This window comes from Apostichopus japonicus, chromosome 2 (genome assembly GCF_037975245.1).
Source record: "Apostichopus japonicus isolate 1M-3 chromosome 2, ASM3797524v1, whole genome shotgun sequence".
NCBI lineage: Eukaryota > Metazoa > Echinodermata > Holothuroidea > Aspidochirotida > Stichopodidae > Apostichopus > Apostichopus japonicus.
In genome coordinates, this window is record NC_092562.1 from 20,882,292 (window position 1) to 20,902,631 (window position 20,340).

At 35.4% G+C, this 20,340-nt stretch overlaps 1 protein-coding gene across 4 annotated transcripts in view; it reads left to right on the forward strand.

Moving 5' to 3' along the window:
* LOC139981757 (serine/threonine-protein kinase NIM1-like) overlaps positions 1-20,340 on the forward strand; it is a 103,195-nt gene that overhangs the window by 30,386 nt on the left and 52,469 nt on the right. For 3 of the 4 annotated variants that reach the window (XM_071994310.1, XM_071994311.1, XM_071994309.1), the window contains one exon: positions 8,337-8,831. The exons of the other annotated variant lie outside the window; for it this stretch is intronic. The gene's annotated coding sequence lies outside the window, so the exon portion shown is untranslated. The remainder of the gene's footprint in view (positions 1-8,336; positions 8,832-20,340) is intronic. 4 annotated transcript variants of the gene reach the window in all.

The following is a 20,340-nucleotide window of genomic DNA, read 5'->3' on the forward strand; positions in this document are numbered from 1 at the left end:
AAGCTCTCAAGTTTCCGTGATGCCAAAATTTAAATTCTAAAACAGAAAAAAAAGGAGAAATCTATTTATCTGATGGACATAACGTTACAAGGTGTTTTATGATTGCCCTACTTTGACAGCCTTGAAGAAAAGTAATTCTCCTTTTTCCTGAATGAAACTAGCGAGAGAAAAAAAAAACCAGAGTCATGAAAACATTACTTTTTGATAGCCAGAAAATGTAGAATATAGAACACATGTTGACATTTACTCGTGTTTAAGAGAAAGAGAGAGAAAGAGAGAAAGCGCCGTAGAGATCTTCGAAGACTCTCAAGGGATGAGGAAGATGTATATTAATCTTGCTCGTTACAATTAAAGTGAAACAGGAGAGTGTCACAATCTAACTGTCCATCACCTTGGCAATAATTGAGGAAGATTTACTCCAGAGCCATTTGTCAGTAACCAAGTACGTGAGATAAATTGGAAGCGTCGACATAGTCGCGATCACGAGGGGGGGTGTCTGCAATAAACCCATATCGTAAGACATGAGCCGTAAAATGTATTTTTTTTTTTAACACTGTTGAATTTATGTCACAATTAAATGACATTGAACATGGATTTTTTATACATGTTGTAGACCATCAAGATAACTGGTATCAGTGCAGTTTGTAGGTTTAAAGCGCTGTTAATGTCTTGGAGAAATCACCCTTTGAATATCTGAAGTTTATAGATGAATGGGTGTGGGCTGGACTATACAGACGATTAGTGTCAAGTATCAATAGGAAATTATAAGACTTGATGCCTCCTCTCTAACGTGTCTAGGACGCGTTACCAATTTGTCGTAGACTTGCAAATGGGTGTTGAATATGTCACCCCGATGGTGGATATTTGTCATTAAAAAAAAAAAAAAAAACTTAAAAGAAGAACTTGTCATGGTTGAGTTTTTAGAAAGTCTAAAACAACGGATAACATAAAACCTTTTTTCTTGTTGGCAGCATAGAGCATCTATTGGGCATTTCCTTTCTTCGTCTCTCACTTTGATCTCGCTAATTTTGCTCTTACTTTTGTCCCATTTTAGCTGTCTGTCAAATTTAGTTAATTGTCTCTCTATCTGTCTCGAAGAAGATCCTTTAAAAGTTCTAGTAAAAAATACTAAAATACATTCTGTATATTTACTGTATGTACTATACTGTATATATACACACAATAATATACTATATATACTATATATATGATACATTATATGTTATATATACTAAATATATATATACTATATATATACATTATATATATACTATATACATACATTATATATATACTATATACTGTTTACATGTAATACATTCTTTATATACTATATATACTGTATATATTATACATTATATGTTATATATACTAAATATATATATACTATATACATACATTATATATATACTATATACTGTTTACATGTAATACATTATTTATATACTATATATACTATATATATATTATACATTATATATACTAAATATATATATACTATATATATACTATATACATACATTATATATATACTGTTTACATGTAATACATTATTAATATACTATACATACTGTATATACTTATATTTACTTGTATATACTGTATGTACACTGTATAGCTATTTCTCGATATTAAGTATAACATTACGTATACGTTGTACAGACCATACTGCTAAACCATGTACAGTAGTTACTTTGTTTCAATTAAAGAAACATATAGAATTCCTAACCTGCTGCTTTAAACATCCTCCAGATAGCCTACTGTACATTAGAGTGTTCAACACTATTTACAGCACTTATACTACTGTGCAGTATAATGAGACGTAGCCTATACTTTGGTTACAAAATCTCTGAGCTGATATTGTTACCGACTTCAAGTGTTTTCCACAGAAGCATTAGCATTTTATCGACTGATTGCTCCATTCATGTTGGAGTTACTGCAGAGCTATGTCCTTCAGAAGATGTCTGGTTCAAAATTATAAAAAATTAGTGGGCTGTTGTTTTGTTGTATAATTTTACTACAGTGAAGATATATAACCAGGTACTGTAGACTGTTGAAAAACAGTATAATGATTTTGAATCATGGTCATGCTTATGGTATTTACTTTGGTTACTGTGAACGTTAAATACAAATGAAACGTCCGGAATACTGTATCAAATGTTAAAATTGATGGTAATACCATCTATGAAACCATTGCAGTAATAATTGATTGTATCTACCACTACAAAATATGATTTGATTCAGCTTTACAGTATAAAGATTAAAAAACAAGATTGATACCAAAGGCTAAAATGACAATTCCATCTGTTGTCAACAAAAATTCAAGACATGAAAAGGAGAAGGCGCACCATATATGCAATAATGGGCGTTGTGGTCAAGTGGTTAAGGCAGTGGACTTGTGATCTAAGGATTACAGGTTCAGTCCTTGGCCAGATCATTGCGTTGTGTCCTTGGGCAAGGCACTTTATCTCCATTGCCTCTCTTCACCCAGGTGTATAAATGGGGACTTGCAAGGTGACTTGTTAATATAGTTGCGTTTGTGGCTGGGAAGTCCCCCAGAGGACACGTGGCTGTGGTACACTGTGGTGCCCCAGGAGAGATTGTTTGAATTGTGCACACTTTGGTGTGTAGGTGTGACAAGTTACCAATGACCAGGGTTAAGTACAGCGCAGCGAAACTTAATTGTAAGTTGCGCTATATAAGAACTGTTAATTATTAATTATTATTATTATTATAATAATGTTCCTGCAATGATTGCCTCATAAATGCTGAGTCAGCAGACATGCACCAGAGCCTTAGAACTACAATATGCCTATCTCAAACTCTGCATAGATGCAAAATTGTACACACGTTTCTAAATTATTCAGATAGTGTCAAATATTGTCAGACCATTATTGGCATTTACACTGCATATGGATATTTAGAGAGATACCTCAAGAGAATGTCAAGACCAAGCCACCGATGCCACGATCTGTCATGCCGACGCTATACCAGCAAATGGATTGAAATTTGATTTTCAAGATTATCACTTTCCAAAAGCATCACAGGAATTTTAATCACCCCTTCAGCTTAACACTGCTGCTGCTTTCTGGTTGATATGTGTTTAGGGCTGCATAGTTATCTAGTAGATATAAAAGAACTTTTCCAGTAGAAATTGCACTTTCGCAATAGCAAATGACTCGGAGACCCCAACGTTAGAAATATAATACAGTACTTGTCACTATGCCGCTGGTTGGCATGGTTCAGTTACTTCAGTGAATAATTTATCCAGTATCACGTCGTCAAATGCTCTGCAAAATGGTCAAATTGCTTCACAAGTCCAAACATGTCGGTTCGATGGTTTCTTTTTCTTTTTTTTTACACAGGATCCACATATATAGTATACTAAACAAAATAAAATTCTTACCTTCAAAATTTGCATTGCACATTAAATTATTCCATATATAGTTGCCATGTTGAAGAGTAACACATATATATCAAATTATGGATAAAGACAGATACATACATATATTCCCAATTCTGTGTTGTTTTGTAAATTATCAGAGCTGTTCACTACTTCACAAATACCGTGTACATGCTATACTGTAGGTTTGCAGAGTAACAATAATTATAAACACATTGGACATCCACAAACACATTAATGGTAATTGTCATTAGTTTCAAGAGTGGAGATGGATCAACTGTGTTAATAAAGGAACAGATCAGACAATATACATATATATTAACTAAGGACTGGTAAATATCAGGCAATGGGAAGTGCAATCACCATCAATATCATGTACCCAAAGGACAAAAATATAGTCACTGTAACTTAAGTTTCATGAAAGTACATGTTGCCATAGAGCTACAAACGCATTGACGTTATCAGTCAGGCAACTCGTAAACTTACACATGCAGCAATGTACATGTGGTAGTAAATTGGAATCGATTGATGATCAATGGTTGTTTTTGCTTGCGTGCAGACTGTACATATGGTCGACCATCCTTGTGTGTTTTCTTGCATGACCACACATTTAGGGCAACATTGACAAGGTGAGATATCCGGGTGTTACGGTACCGACCGTAGGAAGATTGTGAGGGTATACTTTTTAGACGGTTTGGAAATTTCATTAAGAATGATTCACAAAAACAAAAATATGGTTCATATTTAGTCTATTTGTCCTCCTCCATGCATGGACAATTAACAGAAATGCCAAATCTCTTCAAATTTACTATTTTGTGCATCAATTATTTCATACGCCGAGATGGAGAGAGTGCACCATTGGGGATGGGGGGGGGGGAATAGGTAGGAACCAAGCAAGTAGTAGATGAGCCTAAGATTAAGGCAATTCCATGAATATTGTCACCAATAAATTATGTTCCATATTAAAGACCACCAAAATAAACAACATGCGTATGTGATTTCATGTCGTGAATAAAGGTTTGATATTAAAAATAAAGAGATGGCTTATACTTTATAGATAATTAATTTTTTATTCCATGCATGGCAGAACATAATAGATAATAAAGGATATTGGGTAATAATTTTGCCGGTACCGGCTATGAAAGTTGATATATATTATATAGCGTGCAATATTTAATGGTGTTTCCCCATGATGATTTACTAGGATAAGCCTAGAGGAAACTTTTCATGGACAGTTAAAGAGGAGCACATTCTGATACAGTAGAACTTGTATTCAATTACTATAGATGTACAGTTTACTATTTGACAACATTTTGAAGTAGACACATTTTGCAGCAGAAGTGAACTTGAAGCAAACAAGAGGGCTGTCATAGAAGCACACTTATAATTTACTTAACTTTTTTTTGTTTTTTGTGTGTTTCTCCATGATTGGATTTCAGTTTCCTACTTTGCGTAAAATACAGTACAGTATCATTGTTGCTTAATTGTTAATTACACATCCCCTAATAGGCTAATTTGGAACCCCTATCTAATCCAAGGTCAAAATAGTAGCATAAAGCAAAACATGTTGCTGTCAGTATGAAACTATGATATCACTCCCACTTACTTCAAGTTTACTCAGGCGCGTAGCCAGGAATTTGCCAAGGGAGGGGCGAAACTGTAAATTCGGCATTGCAAACTATCTAAGCGGAGCGCCACCATGGTTGGCGCAAAGCGTTCAAGAAAATTTTGGCTGTAAATGCCTCCCAGATCACTGGAAATGGCACTTCCCAGGCCTTGTAAGTTGCATCTTAGCATTTTCTCTTTTGAAAATACTAGCGATATTATAAAAAAAGAGTAAAAAATATGCTCAAGGGGGGGCGGCTGCCCCCTTCGCCCCCCCCTTGGCTACGCGCCTGAGTTTACGTATGATACTAACCGACAATGTCAATTATCCATATTTGGAGAATGCCATTCATTAAGAATTGGATGCAGATTTCATCAGGATGTTTGGAATGTGTTCTGCTGTCATCGATAAACAAGTGTGCCTCTGTAGTTAAGTTATCCTTTGAACTTTTGTCTGTTTCTTGAATTATCCACAGAATCATAATTTCAGCCATGGTTATTGAGTACTCATACCATCTATCCAAAGATGCAATATGCTCCCTATACAGAAATGTTGAACTAAATATCCACGTTTAACTACACGTATACTATATGCCCTATGTTTGGTGCCAAAAATCGCAACCCACGATCAGGGGCCAAACACCCTGTTTGTATTGTATATTTGTGCATAGCTGTGTCTTTCGTGAATCCAGCCTGCAGATTGGCAACCTATGGTAATGAAGTACGGTAGTATTTAATTCTTATCTCTTTGTTCACCCTGTAATATATTCTAAACATCTCTCTGAAGCATATATAGTGTTTAATTTGCACACTACCATATGTTTCACCACGTGTCGGGGTCCAAGTACCTCTTTTTGTCGAGGCTGAAAATCTAAAATCAACTGAAGTTGAAGTTATAACTATGCATCTAAATAAAATAGAAGATGAATGAGCTGGGTATGAACGGATGTTACTGCATGCTCATGTATCAAGAGAACAGCATGCAATGTCTATATCAATGGACTGGAAACTTAAACGTACGTGTACAAGTGAGATACAGGTGCTTTTCATTTAACCATTACTTTGTCTATAGTTTTCATTGTAAGAGGAATATCTTCTAGCCTTAGTTAGCTGTATTCTCTGTGGTTTTAACCCTTCCCCCCCCCCCCCCCGTCTTTGCCCAGTATATGTTTATTCATCCTAAACTATGAGAGAGTTCTAGGGCTCTTCATGATCGTTTCCACAGCTGTGCATATACAGCAGGTAATTGGGTGTGACTACTGTTATTATTATTATTTCATTACTTTCATGTTACTAGTGATACAGTTATGATACCATATCATTGTATTGTCTGTTGGCGTATGTTAATGTACTGTTAATGTTAATGTACTCTTAACTGATCTATTTTCAAGGGTATATTAGCTATTCACTGTTCCTATAATTTACAAATTTTACAAACAAAATTATAGTTTCCTGTAGCAATTTGTTGTTCTTCAGTATAGTAGTAAATGTAATTTTTTATCTCATTCTTTCCGCTATTTGCACATCTCTTCAAGGTTAACATCATACTGTTATTCCTGGTGCCACTTGGTGTACACTTACTGTAAATGCATTTAGGCCACAGTCTGGTGATATATATTATATGATCACGTACAGAGTGGAAATAACCGGAAGATCGATGTATACAATATACCTGGAAAGGTTATTACTTTAGTTAGTCCAAATGACATTACTTTTGCAAATGAATGATAGGCCGACATTTCAAAGGTCGCCGTAGCAACCAGAAAAGAAAGAAAGAGACGCCAGTGCGTTAGTTGGACACAGGTTCCCTGTATTAAAATGTTAAACAGAATTATGAGCGTGGTCAAAGTGTTCTTTAATCACATCTATATCTGTTAGGCAGAAAGGTTACGTCCTAATTAACATGGCTCGATCAGTGTGGCACAGAGTGACAACCCAATACAAAACCTTTATGTTGCAGATGAAAGTTTTAATTCGATGTATACTATATTTACTTTGCTCCTCGCTTACCTGTCTCCCCACAACCATGTCACTCTGGTTCTACCGTGTCTAGAATGAACTGGTAACCTTTTAACACTGTGCGCCATCTATGGACGGACCCCTCCGGTCAATGCCCGTCTCATGCTACCGCCCAAAGTGTCTACATCGTTTGCGTTAAGTGTGGATTTATTTTCTACTAGATTCTATCGGAACTGATTTCCTCTAATGGCTCAGTATATGAAATCACTAAATTTTGGTTAAGTCAAACTCAAAATTGCAGCTTCTAATCTTAACAAGTTTCTCGTTCCAGATCGTTTTTTGTCCTTATGTTTGTATTAATTAAGTATCTACCAGGCTTGTAGTACGAGTACAGCAGCATAAGATATTCCTTTGGTGTGAGTACAACCCTCTAAGGAATATGAAGGTCTTGCCTTCTTTTCTTCTGATTTGAAATGGATGAAACTACTAAATAATTTTCTTCTGGGGCACTTAAAATCACAGGTATTAACTATATTTAATGCGCCTACAGTACTATGCGATTTATCTCATGGTTTATGAAGCATCCCAAATGGACTTCAGATTTATATATATATTTTTTTTTTGCTTTGCAAATGTTTGTAGACATATTCAAGGCAAAATTTTTGATATATGGTAGAGCTACTGTATCAATAATTTATAGGAATTAAGTAAGGGGCTTGTGATCTCTGTAGATAATTTCAACCAGCGGGACTTGTTTTGAAAGGTTGTCGGATGGAGATTTGTCCAATATTCATGATAAAACCTGTCTCTCAGGCAATCGAAGCTAATTGTCCAAAGAGCAACTAATTCCTGCACTTCTTTCTTAAAACCACATACCTGTAGTCGTTTCCATTTAATGCATAAATCATGTTGGACATTCAGCTTTGATCTTAGGGAAAAACCCTTCCAAAAAATAGAGTTCAATTTAACTTGTCCAAGAACAACCAGCACATATATCTTTGAAAATCCTCTGTCCTAACTTTCTAAATTTGTTATAATTGATTCAATAATCTTCCAAGTAAACTAAACTTTGTTTTATTCAAATTATTCTTCAAGTCCTGTAGCAAACACAGGTAACTTCAGTGATCAATATATATATATATATATATATATATACATGTATATATATATATATATATATAATATATATATATATAAATATATATATATGTGTGTACAGAAGCACAAACAGGTCTCACTCACACACTCTATAAAGAAAATTTCATACTGATTGACCATGGCAAAATATTTGTCTCTCCTCTCACTCTCCTCTCTCTCTCCACCTCTCACTCACTCTTCTTCTTCTCCATCTCTTTTGACAATCGTGTAGACTTTACCCCGTCAGAAAACCGAGTGCAGGCAGACGTTGGACTGGTCGCAGAAGCTTGTCATAACAGAGTAAATAGAGCAAGAAGGGAAAGATTGACTTTGAGGTCAAGCAAGAGAGAGAGAAAGAGCCGAGCCTAGTCAGGCTGCCCAGCAACTAAACAATGCTGTACCGAGGAGGTCAATGAGGATTACGTCTGATCGTTATTGATTGCTTTCTATTTTTTTCCTCTGTGTGTGTGTGTGTGCAGTCTGCGTTTGCCCTGGTTACCAGCAATTAGAAACAGATAGTAGCAGCAGCCAGTATCTGTGAGTGAAACAAGCTCCTCACCCTCCGTCGTAGGCAACGTGAGAGAGAGCACAGCAGCTTCACATACGTTAGTTGATCACGGATAACTCACAGTGGAAACCATTCTCTCAGAAAACTCTTTTTACTGGATAGTGATCATTATTATGAAGGAATACATAGCCCAGCAATGTACCTTAGTTTCTTTGTGAGGTAAGTGGAAAAATAAAGAAAAAGTTGTTGTAATAATTTCAATTGTGTGGTTTGTGTTGTGTTTGTGTTGGTGTCGTCTAATTAGGTCTCTTGAAGTATAAAATATTAAACGTGTTATTTCTGTAAGTTGCTGTTGAGATCAAACTTGCAGTAGTCTTAGTGTGTACTGTATTTATACATGTCTATATCTATATATCAATATATATCTATCAATATATATATATATATATATATGTATATGTATATATGTATATTAAATTGTCTGATCGCTCAACGTGTGGAAGTGTTCCACTAGTCTCAACCTATATATATCTATACATATCTATATCTATATATAATCATTGACATTGATATAGATATATATATCTATATACATATATATATGTAAATGTATATATTTATATTTATATATTTTTATATAGAAATATATTTATACGTATATATGTCTGCCTGTTGGTGTGTTTGTATATATATCTACCTATCTGTTTGTAAAAGCATAACAGCAAGGCAGTGAGGGAAGTCTCATGGACACACAATTAATAGAGATAATTTATACCATCTGAAGGGATTTGAAGGACATACATTCACCTACTAGTTAACTCTATATGGAGCTGTACAGTACTTATTGTCAGTGTACTGGTTAGATTAGCTTCAGAGTTTATACTTTAAATATGCTTGTAAGGCTCCAGATGTCCTTCCATTGCACATATTGTCCTCTTGTTGTTTGCAGTCTACACGTTTTGGCTTTTTAGGTGTCAGAGATAATAGTGTCCTTCCCATTTCTTGTAAAAGCTCTTTATGCAACTAAATATAGCTCTGTTTACCTCATTCCCTCTTACCTATCACATGTAGATTAATTCTGCCTAGCTTACAACATCTTTTTAAACTCCCCCCCCCTGAATTTTTTTTCCATCCTATCATCCTGAATCTAATGACACTATTACAGCCGTGATTCTTCATCCATGCATTCAAATTGGGTTATTTTCTCAACCTTTGCTAGGGTTTTAGAAGAATATTCCTACCCAATAATTATTTCTTGTGACTGTTAAGTACTACTGAAAGCTTTGTTTTTTGCATGTTTTATGAAACTAAATGGACTCAAATTCTTTTACCAAGCAACTGACTTCACTTCTTCACCACTGCTCACTTTGTAATGAAACATTTCCTATGTTGAGCCAAAGAACTGTAACTGCTCAATTAAAACTTTGGTTTGTCCTCAGTGTTGTAGCAAATACTTCATTAAAAGAGTCATTAGCTCAACCACAAATTGGTTACGACTCGTAAGTATGATTTTTTTATTTTTTTTTCATTTTTTTGTCAATTTATTTTTGTTTTTTGAGTAAAAGGTATTTCTCAGGTATGAACCATTTGCAGACAAAAGGAAAATATCTAACAGCATGCAGAGAATGAAACATTTGCAGTTGTAAACTTACTTAAGTAAATCTGGTAATGCATAATATAATAACCCAACTGTGCAACAAGATCCTAAATGGTGTTCAACTCAAAATTTCCAATTAGAGATATTTTACGTCTGGATATCTTCCACGTAAAATGACCGTACTATATTGAGTTATGATTTGTATATTTGTATTTGTATATTTATTTGTTTCATCACAATTTACAGTGTGACGGGAAGTCTCCTATAAAGCCTGCAAGGCTTAACAAAGTAGGAGACTCCCCAAAAAGAAAAAAGAGAAAAAAACTTAAGAATAGAAAAAGAAAAGTTAATAGTAGCATCTACAATGATGAAATAATCAAATTGATGAAGTTCGCCATGTTTTAAAACAGACCCAGTGGGAGTTAGCTTATCATAATAAAAGTTATGAATTTGGGAGCTTTTCACCAATTTAATGAGACGTATACTGTAATTGCATGCTGAGACCATTCAACTAATATATGTGGCAGTCAGTTTTCCAAATCTATGGAGGATTGCTCTAATAAGATTGTAGTTTATCACACAAATTAAACCTTCCTAAATATTTCCACTGATTGATGGTTTTATGTGCTGCAAGTAACTAATGGATGCAGTTCCATACTCAACAATTTGTTGTCCAGGCTTTTTTCATTGCATTATTAAAATGCAAATTTCAAAATGTTTTACTTGATTATTTTTGAACTCAAACTGATGACCTGTGGGACCTTTGGATGGAACAGCAAATGAAAAAAAGTTTATCAAATTAAAGTAATTACTCAAAATACTGCTTATTAGAGAGTTAAAAGTTGGGAATTAACAATATCAAATATGTAATACATCGTTATGTTATGCACTACAACCAACGTTTATGTGGAGTCCTAAAATACCTTGTGGCGGTGTGGTTTGGGAATTTTCAGGAACAGCAATTTACTGTAAGCTTCCAGAGGTGTCCAACCTGTTGCATGACATGATGTTGTTCCTCATCTTCATCATTTTCAGGTTAACATGTTTACAAAGGTTATATTACTGGTTCATAAAAAGTTTGAAGGTTTTGCACAACTCTGGGATAAAATACTGAGGTGGCTTGTAGAGTAGGAGTGTCAAGGGTTGCTACTAATATCCCATGCAAATATTACATTATATTCAGCAGGTAGGTTAAGTGAATATGACTTTGTGTGACTTTCCCCTAGGTTCACTGGCTGATCACTGTGTTGATTACTGATAAGCAATTAATCTTTTATTATTATTTAATAATATTCAGTAATATCATGCTATACATAACGACTATACATAACGATAGAAAATTGAGTTTGGTAAACCTAAGTGTGCCTCAGATTCCAACAGAGTAAATTGTACAATAAAAACACAAACTTTCGAGATCTCCTGGTCTTTCATTGAGGGCAAAAGAAGTAACAGACAATAACAGCTATTGCTCCTAATATGCCAAGAGCCTGAGAAAGAAGTAAGATCCCTATACACTAAACCACATAGATATGACCTGACTTGTGGATTATAAGTTCTAGGGTGTACACAAGAATCCTTTTGTTATGGTCTAAAGATTGTCACAAACAATAGCAAACTTAAGGCAGCCTATGATTAGGGAGGTAATCTTGTTTGACTGAGAATAATTCTGCTTTTGTGATGGGGGGTATTTATAGTATTCTTCAAGATGTTGTATTTGACCTTTGTATTGTGAGCATTTGGGACACAATGCAGAGGGATTGTAATCTTAAACAATATGGGAATTGTCACTTTATTTAGTAGCTCTAGGCCTGGTCAGAAGAGATCTTGCACCTTGAAATGGACAAGGAACATATACTACCTACATGTGAACTGTAACAGTCAAAGGGGGGGGGGGGTAGTACTCCAGGGGCATTTCCCTGGTGACAGTTTGGGCAAAGACTTTGTATCATAAGGAGGATAACTTATCTGGTATAGCTAGCTACACAAAATGCTTTACACAACAGTAATGTTGCTGTGCTATATACTGTACAAGTGCAACGATGAATAGATAGCAGGTTTTGTACACAGAAACCATAGTTATTATATAAGCAAAACAACTCAGAGCCTAACTAACTGCACTTCTCAGACTTTGAGCACTAAATTATTCACTGGCATATATGTCTTGCTGCACTCTAAGGTAGTCAGTATAGGTCCCAAATCATAGCACGCTATATATAATTGTTTATAGATAAGTTTTCAAAAGTGCTACTTTCCTGGAGGTCTTTACTCTCCAAATTGTTCTCAGAGAATTTTTAGGCAACATACAAGATGAGTAGATGCACTGAATGTCCCAGTGAGGAAAATTTCATCGAAGGTTGTAATTAAAAATTAAAACAGTTTGAGAATTTTGGCCAAAGGCGACCATATTTGAATATCTAGCATATTTTGGGGCCATCAAAGTATACCGTTAACAATGTCTTGAATACCATCAGTGGCGGGCAATGTTGATGCTTTATAGCTTGAAGCTTGATAGGACACATTATATACATGTACATGTAATATGTACATGTACATGTAATATACAGTACATGTACATGTCTATATATATACAGTATGTGTCTACTATTGTTATTAATATTATTACTGTCAGGACATTGCAGCAGTGAAGACTTATATGAAATCCACCTTCATTAACACTGTATCTACTGTACATCAAGCATGCCATGTTGGACCCATGCAACACATCTTTGTCTCAAAACTGGCAAATTAGGGGAAATTATTCAAATTACATTTGATATAAACCCCTCTAATTCAAATTTTTAAGTCATATCCAAATTGCATTCACCCCTCTTAAAAAGTTCTGTGAATAAGAACAAATTTCTTGTTACTGTACATTATGTCAATTTAATAATGCATATAAACCCCATAAAATTCACATTACCTTACAGTTATTGCCTTATTATACTCTAATGTTGCAATCTGTGATATCCTGTTTGGTGTTGTAGTTCCTATACACAAGGTGAATCTTTCTCCACCAATTACAATATTTGCTACATGCTATTACGGTAATGTGTATATACCCTTGCTACGGTTACTGCATGTAAATTAGGTAGGACAGTCTTGATCAAGTGTTAAAAAGTCACAAAGATGTACTACGTATGCTGGTGACAGTACAGCATGCAGCCACAAGTATTAAAACAGCTGGTGTATTATAGCCTTCAAGTTACCATCAGTGTCATTTTGATTGAGTAGCTTTATTTTCCAGAATGAAGTTTGTTGAACTCAAAATAAATGTTGCAAAATTTTGGCAACATCTGTATAAAGAGACATATATACTGTATAGTAAACTGCATGGACAGAAGAATTTGAGATGAGGAGAAAATTGGAGAGAACACAAACTTCAAGTCACTTGAAATTTGGACTTGTTTACAAAAGAGTTTAAAATTTCCTATTCTCATGATTATGAGGTTTTCATACAGTGGTATTGCTTGCATGTATCTATCAACAGTTAACCAAAATAAAGAATGATTTTTTTAAACAGTAGCAGCTTCAATTCAAATTTAAAAATTAAGAAACATTACTTACTGTGTATATATTTGCATTGTGCCTGCTTCTTATTTATGACAAAGAGTCACTAGAGAGGAGGAAATTCTAACCATATATGCTATGCAGTGGCGGAGCTAGGGGTATTTATTGGTCAGGGGGGCAAGAATGGTCTGTAGTTCAGCGCTTTCGACACTATCTAAGCAGAGCGCCACCACAGGTTTGCGCGGAGCGTACAGAAATTTTTTGAGTAAAGATACTCCCTAGATCACCGGAAATGACCCTTTCCGGGCCTTGCTAATTTGCAGATAAACAAAGAATAGGTGTCATCGCCATTTAGTCAGAAGATTACACCAACAAAATGTGACAAATGTCAGTAGGTATTTGAGAGCGCAATAAAAAAGTCAATAATCACGAATAAGTAAAAAGTGGTAAAAAGCTGAAAAGGGCGCCAGCAGTCCATTTGAGTCCGTCAGGGGGGGGGGGGCATCCTCCCCCTCTGACTGTATGGACGCTCCGCCACTGTTGCTATGCATTTTTATGGAATCAACCGTAAAATATTCTGTGTGGGGGTAGTGACGGTACTGTACAGACTCATAGCATGGTCATGTTTGTATAATACTACCTATGTGGTATAATGTAGTCCCATTAAAGTAATTGAATTCATTTATTAATATCCATCACGAAACAGTCTCTTCTCTATAATTTTATTATAAATCAAAATTGATGCAGTTTATAAAGTATAAGTTCAAACTTCATTTAAATCTAGTACTGGAATAGTTATATATTGGAGAATCTCCGAGAAATCTAACAACGCAGAATGAAACGGTAAAATTATAGAGAAAGACCGTCAAATACGGGCAGAAAATGAATATATAGCTTGGATCGAATCTGAAGATTTTACCAGGCACTCTGTGCCAGTAATTGGTTTATTTGAATTTAATAGTAATATAAACTGAGAAGGATGTCACATGATATAGTTTGCATCTCACTCTTAATTTCAGGCTGAATTTCATGATCTTGATCCATGGATCTGATCTCCCCATAAGAGGGATCAAGATCTCCGAGTCAATATTCTTAGTGCGAGTGCGTTCGCGTGCAATTTGGGAGTTGATCCTGAGCGGATCGAGGATCTGCCATATATCTCCAGTGAGAACACTTCCTGGAGTATGTAGTATTTTTTTCGCTCAATCGGTCTTCAAGGTCAATGCCTTGAGAGTTCAGACTCAACAGGTTTGGGAGAGACAAGAAATAGATTGTTATTAGAAGTAGTCTTGGTCCTGAAACATGATCAGCTGCATATTGTACTGTCGTTGGGTGAACATAGTTTGCCGAAATTACCCAAGGGTACTAAAGATTGGAAACTGGTCAATCAATCAATGTGTCTGGGCAATCTAGTTTCTGAAAGCACATTGATCCTAATCATCTCATATTGAGGTAAAATAAGAATCTACAGAGAAGGATAAAACTTATACGGTATCGAATAACAAGTAATGTAACAAAAATGGAGTATCATCTCTTTGTTCAATGCCCTATCGTCTGTTTCAAGCTTTAAAGATGAAGGAGATAGGAGGCTTTGGACAGATCTATGGGAGATGATTATAATTTTGAAAGGATTTAACAATTTCTAAGGCCTGCACTGAAGAGGTGACAGCCATTAACATAAATTTGCTCGAGCCTTAAATTTATTCAAAACGTTCTATTTTCAAGCAGCTTTTGGCATGTATGGGTTTCGTCAATTTATATGTAATTTTAACAAACCTGAGTATTCATTCTACAAAACAATATTGGAATTGATAATAAAATTATTAAAGACATATCTCCCGTCTCAATTTTGTCACCAAATAATTATTTATTGGTGAGTTCATAATGATTCTGTACAATTTTTCAAAAATGTGGTCACTCGGCCAGCTTACACGTTTTTCATTTTAACATACGGTATAATCGTATGCAAGAATAGCTACAGTAGTTAACTTGGTAATTTTCAGTTTTGTAAAACTTTTCCTCCAATTTTTGTCATGAGACTGGACGACTTGAGCTAGCAATGAAAATTGGGTCATAGCAATAGTTACCAAAGATTGAAAAGTGAACATGTAGTGTAGAGAAAATTGTTCCGCACTTAAATATTTTACAATATTTTACCATTAAAGGCCACTATACATTGTTATCAACGTACAGTATAGGGACAAACCACTCATCCTTAACTCAAAACTTATTTATTTAATTTATTTTTCGGTCTTCTCTGTCCTATTTGTATTTTGTGTTTATTTGTTCATATTTTCTTTGTACAGAGCTTAGGAACTTTATTGTATTTTGCGCTTTATAGATTGTGTTTTTATTATTATGTTTATTATTATTATTATCCTGCCTGTTTACAGATATTTTCAATGTAGTGATCAGCTTTTGCTTTGATACATGTATGTACTTACAGCAGTATAATTTGTTGTATTTGTGTGTATGCAAGTGTAGCATGCCCAAAGTCTGTGTGATTTGTTCCCTGATCCATGCATGGACAATTTTGCTAGTTATTGACTAATATCCTCCATTGACGACCAATATATCCTCCTACATTATACAGTAGTAGTACTTTTATGTAATGATAATATCCTTGAATATAGCGTTGGTGTTATCTACTCAGTTGGATTTCATGGTTTCCTTATCATAAAGGTCTTCTCCTCCTACTGTACCATTTAAGCAACTGGTTAGTATTTATACTGTACAGTATATTGTGTTTGGTTGTAACAGGGAGTTGTCCTGGTTGTAACACCTAATTCTACATCCTAACAGAATTAAGGGAAGAAATTGCTTAATGCAATTGTAGCATTAAAGTAGTCTATGTTATGTTTGGTTACACTAGGGAGTTGTTATGGACATATTGTTACATCCTGACAGAAGAAAAAGACTTATTAATCTATGTGTGTAACCAGGGAGTTGTACCATAACAACTCCCTGGTGTAACGAACGATGCAGTACGTGCATGTCCTTGTTTGGTTACACCTTTTACTTTGCTCCTTGCTTACCTATCTCCCCACAACCTTAGCATCCTGGTTCTACCATGCCTAGAATCATGTCCTGGTAACCTTTTTAACACTATGACCGGCCCCTCTGGTCAATGCCCCTCCTCATTCTACCTTCCAAAGTGCCTGGATCACATGTTTTGCGAGTCGATCTTTTCCTTCAAATTTCGTCCATAACGGTAAACCTAGGATTCATAACATATGAAGCAGTACGTGAATGTCCCCTTGTTTAATTACACCTATCATGTACATCCTAATAGAAGAGAATATCTTACAGACTACTTGCAGCATTAAAGCAGTGTGTTTATCCATTTTGGGTAAACTTGCTTGCAGGCCAAACTTTGCCATCTTACATATATGATTACTGTCTTGTAGCTTGATTGAGCTGCCTGCTTGCAGCTGAAGTATAATTTACAAGCTTAATACAGAAAAATGATCATTATTGCAACAATTTAGGGAACCCCTCCCCACACAGCTGAGGGATAGGGTCATATCGGACCAATGTTCAACTATTGATGGACCCCTATCCTCTCCCTCCCTCCCTCCTACCCTCCCCCTCTCATCTATCCTCACTTCCTCACTTATAACAGTACACATGCATACTGTACCAATCTAAGATGGCACAATGACATTTTAAAACTTGTATCATATTGCAAGCATCAAAAAGCCAGCCTGAACAGACAATTGTTACCACTTTCATTTGGATTGTTTCCAGAACTAGGCATTGAAGTCTAAAATGCTTAATAAGTTTCGGTATGAATGTATACTGTTTCCTCATCGATACCATAAAAGTCCGTTTTATATTCATGGCCATCTATATCGTACCCTGACAGTTCCATCGAGAATATGTGACATTGAAATCAATCCAATCGGAGATGCAATTAATATTTCATAGCCAGTACCTCGACGACGCCATATGTGTTTCTATGAAATTGCAGCTGATGAGCAAACATCTAAACACCTACGCCGCCTCTCTTAAAATGAAAACTTTATATACCGAATTTCACTTTAAAAACTGGCTGTTTTCATCTCAATATGCAAATCTAAATCTACAGATTGGGTTGAAGCGATTGGTCGGTATCCTTTCCACATCTACGTTTCACTCTATTATACCTACTGCTACTGTAGCTGTCAACTAGTTTGGGATATAGTTAGAATAGTATTAGCAGATCATAATGTCAGTCTATATTACTCTTCATTGAAGAAGGTAATTATTGTTAACGGGGTGTATGCATCGAAATAAAAGTGAGTGATAAATGCATTCATCTGTGTTTGGGAAATGCATCACAATTTTGAGCCTTGCTTGAATTATATGTAAAAAAAACCTTTAAATTTAGGCAGTAAAGTTTGCACTGGATACATTGTATTAAATTAACTGTGCACATCATTCTGGTCCAAAGGAAGGTAATGTTTTGCACATAACCGGAGACCCATCGATCTGACTTTGGCTATGTAAATTGACATTACGTATCACTTCACAGGTTCTGTGTTCACTAGCTAGCTTCAACATTAACAAGTTTGACTGTTATTGGAGCCTACAATGTGTCTTACATTGGACTCTGTGCTGAGATTTGTTTACAAGATTAAATAGGAGACCATAAAGCTATGTGATCTGTAGCACGTACACCACCATCAAATGTCTGCTATTATTTATGCCTGCTATTTATAATGTCCACAGTACTACTCATGTGTCCAGTTTTATTTCAAGCAAGCTCAAATTCAAGACAGAGTGCTTGCTCCGATCCTCCCTCAATCCTAACATATCACCAGATTCAAATCTAATCTCTCTGATATGGTCTGATCTGTATTTGCACTACAAATCAGACCCATGCATATCGCAGGGTTCAAAATTTCAAATCTATGTACAAGGTTTACTGCACGCTTCCTTTACCTGTCTCATCTGCACATATGCACTCTGATCTACCAAGCTTACAATAGCTAGAAACATATCAGCACTGGGCTTCCATTAATTTACCCTCTTCCTGGTCAATGATCTTGGTTTTTCCTAATCTTCCATTGAAAGGCCTACAGTGATGAGGCAGCTAGGTACTGCAAGCATCATCAATTGATTGTATTTACTACATACTGTACACACAGCAGTATGTTGTGGGTTTTAATAAGGTAATAATTGTCCATACCTTGATGTACTACACAGAGCCTGTAGTGTACAAGTCTACAAGTGAAGCTATACATACAGGGATCTGCACGCAGTATAAAGTAACTATATTTGTATACTGCTACAGTTGGACCTGTGCTTCGTCAAACTAATTGCATGAAATTGATCGCAGAGTTTGTAATTAATGTTTGTAAAACCCTTCTTGGAAGATTAAAATGTCAGTCACGAGATAAGTTAAGACGGTAAATTAATCATATCATTTTAAGTTTTTTAACGAGGAAATTAATTCCAAAATGTTGCCTGCTCAAACTGCTGAATGACTCTAATGAGCTTGCATTCACTGTACTATCAAGTTAGGTTATGCTTTCTAATTTTATGTGATTGATTCAAATTAGAGTTGGCAGTGATCATGCATGAAATCGCTGAAAACATTCATAAAAACGGAAAAGAGGAGTGAATTTTAGTAATGAACTTGTAACGCTGAGCATGTTATTAAAATGTATATGCACCTACAGACATCAAAAACTGCACTTAATATTGGTGGTCACTATGGCGCACTCTTTGTCTATACTTTTCCTCCTAATCAAAAGTTAAAACAATACTAACTCAACCATTTTCGAACCACTACAAGACATTCACAATGTGGGACAGGTTCAGCAAACCTATCAAATATTGATAGAGACCAAAATGATACGTGAAATAGATCTCTGCTATATTATTTGCTCAATATGGACACACGCATCATTTGTCACTAAAACACTATACATAGACTGGGGGTGTGATTTTGTAACCATATATTTCTAGTTAATTTGCATAATGTATACCTACTGTATCAACTGTGTCTTTTGTTTACACAATGAAACATACTTTTGCCTATGTGAGAAGTGTGTCGCCACTTTCCAATTCCGCCAGCCCCACCCCCATCCCTCCCTTCTCCCCAACCCATCCTACCTCCCCAACCCCTTCCTCGTGAAGCTAAACGAGATAAAAAATATTAAAAAAGCAAAGAGAAATGTGTACACGTCTTGTAGCTGTAGGAAATTACGTATGCACTTAACATATTACAAAACATACATGACTTATGATGATAAGATTTAGTATTGCCTAGCTGGATTGTTTGATATCTGAATTTGTTTTGAAAAATAATAGTAATATGCCATGCATGAAACAAAGACAACAACTTTATACAACACATTTCAATGCTTGGAGGCACAATTAGTGCGTAACAGATCAATCAAATCAACCCTTCCTATGAGTATATGTATGTAAATCCCCATTGTACCACAACATTAACAACGAGAGATTGCGAGAGAGAGAGAGCAATTTACTAAGATGGAGATGGGATTTATTTACTGACATAGAATCTTCCAAATCATTAATGGAATTGTCATCAATGGACCAAAAATTTGTTGGATATACTTTTAGAAGTTTATTGAAGCATACAAGTTTTGCAAGAAGGGAGTTGTAATTTAAAGA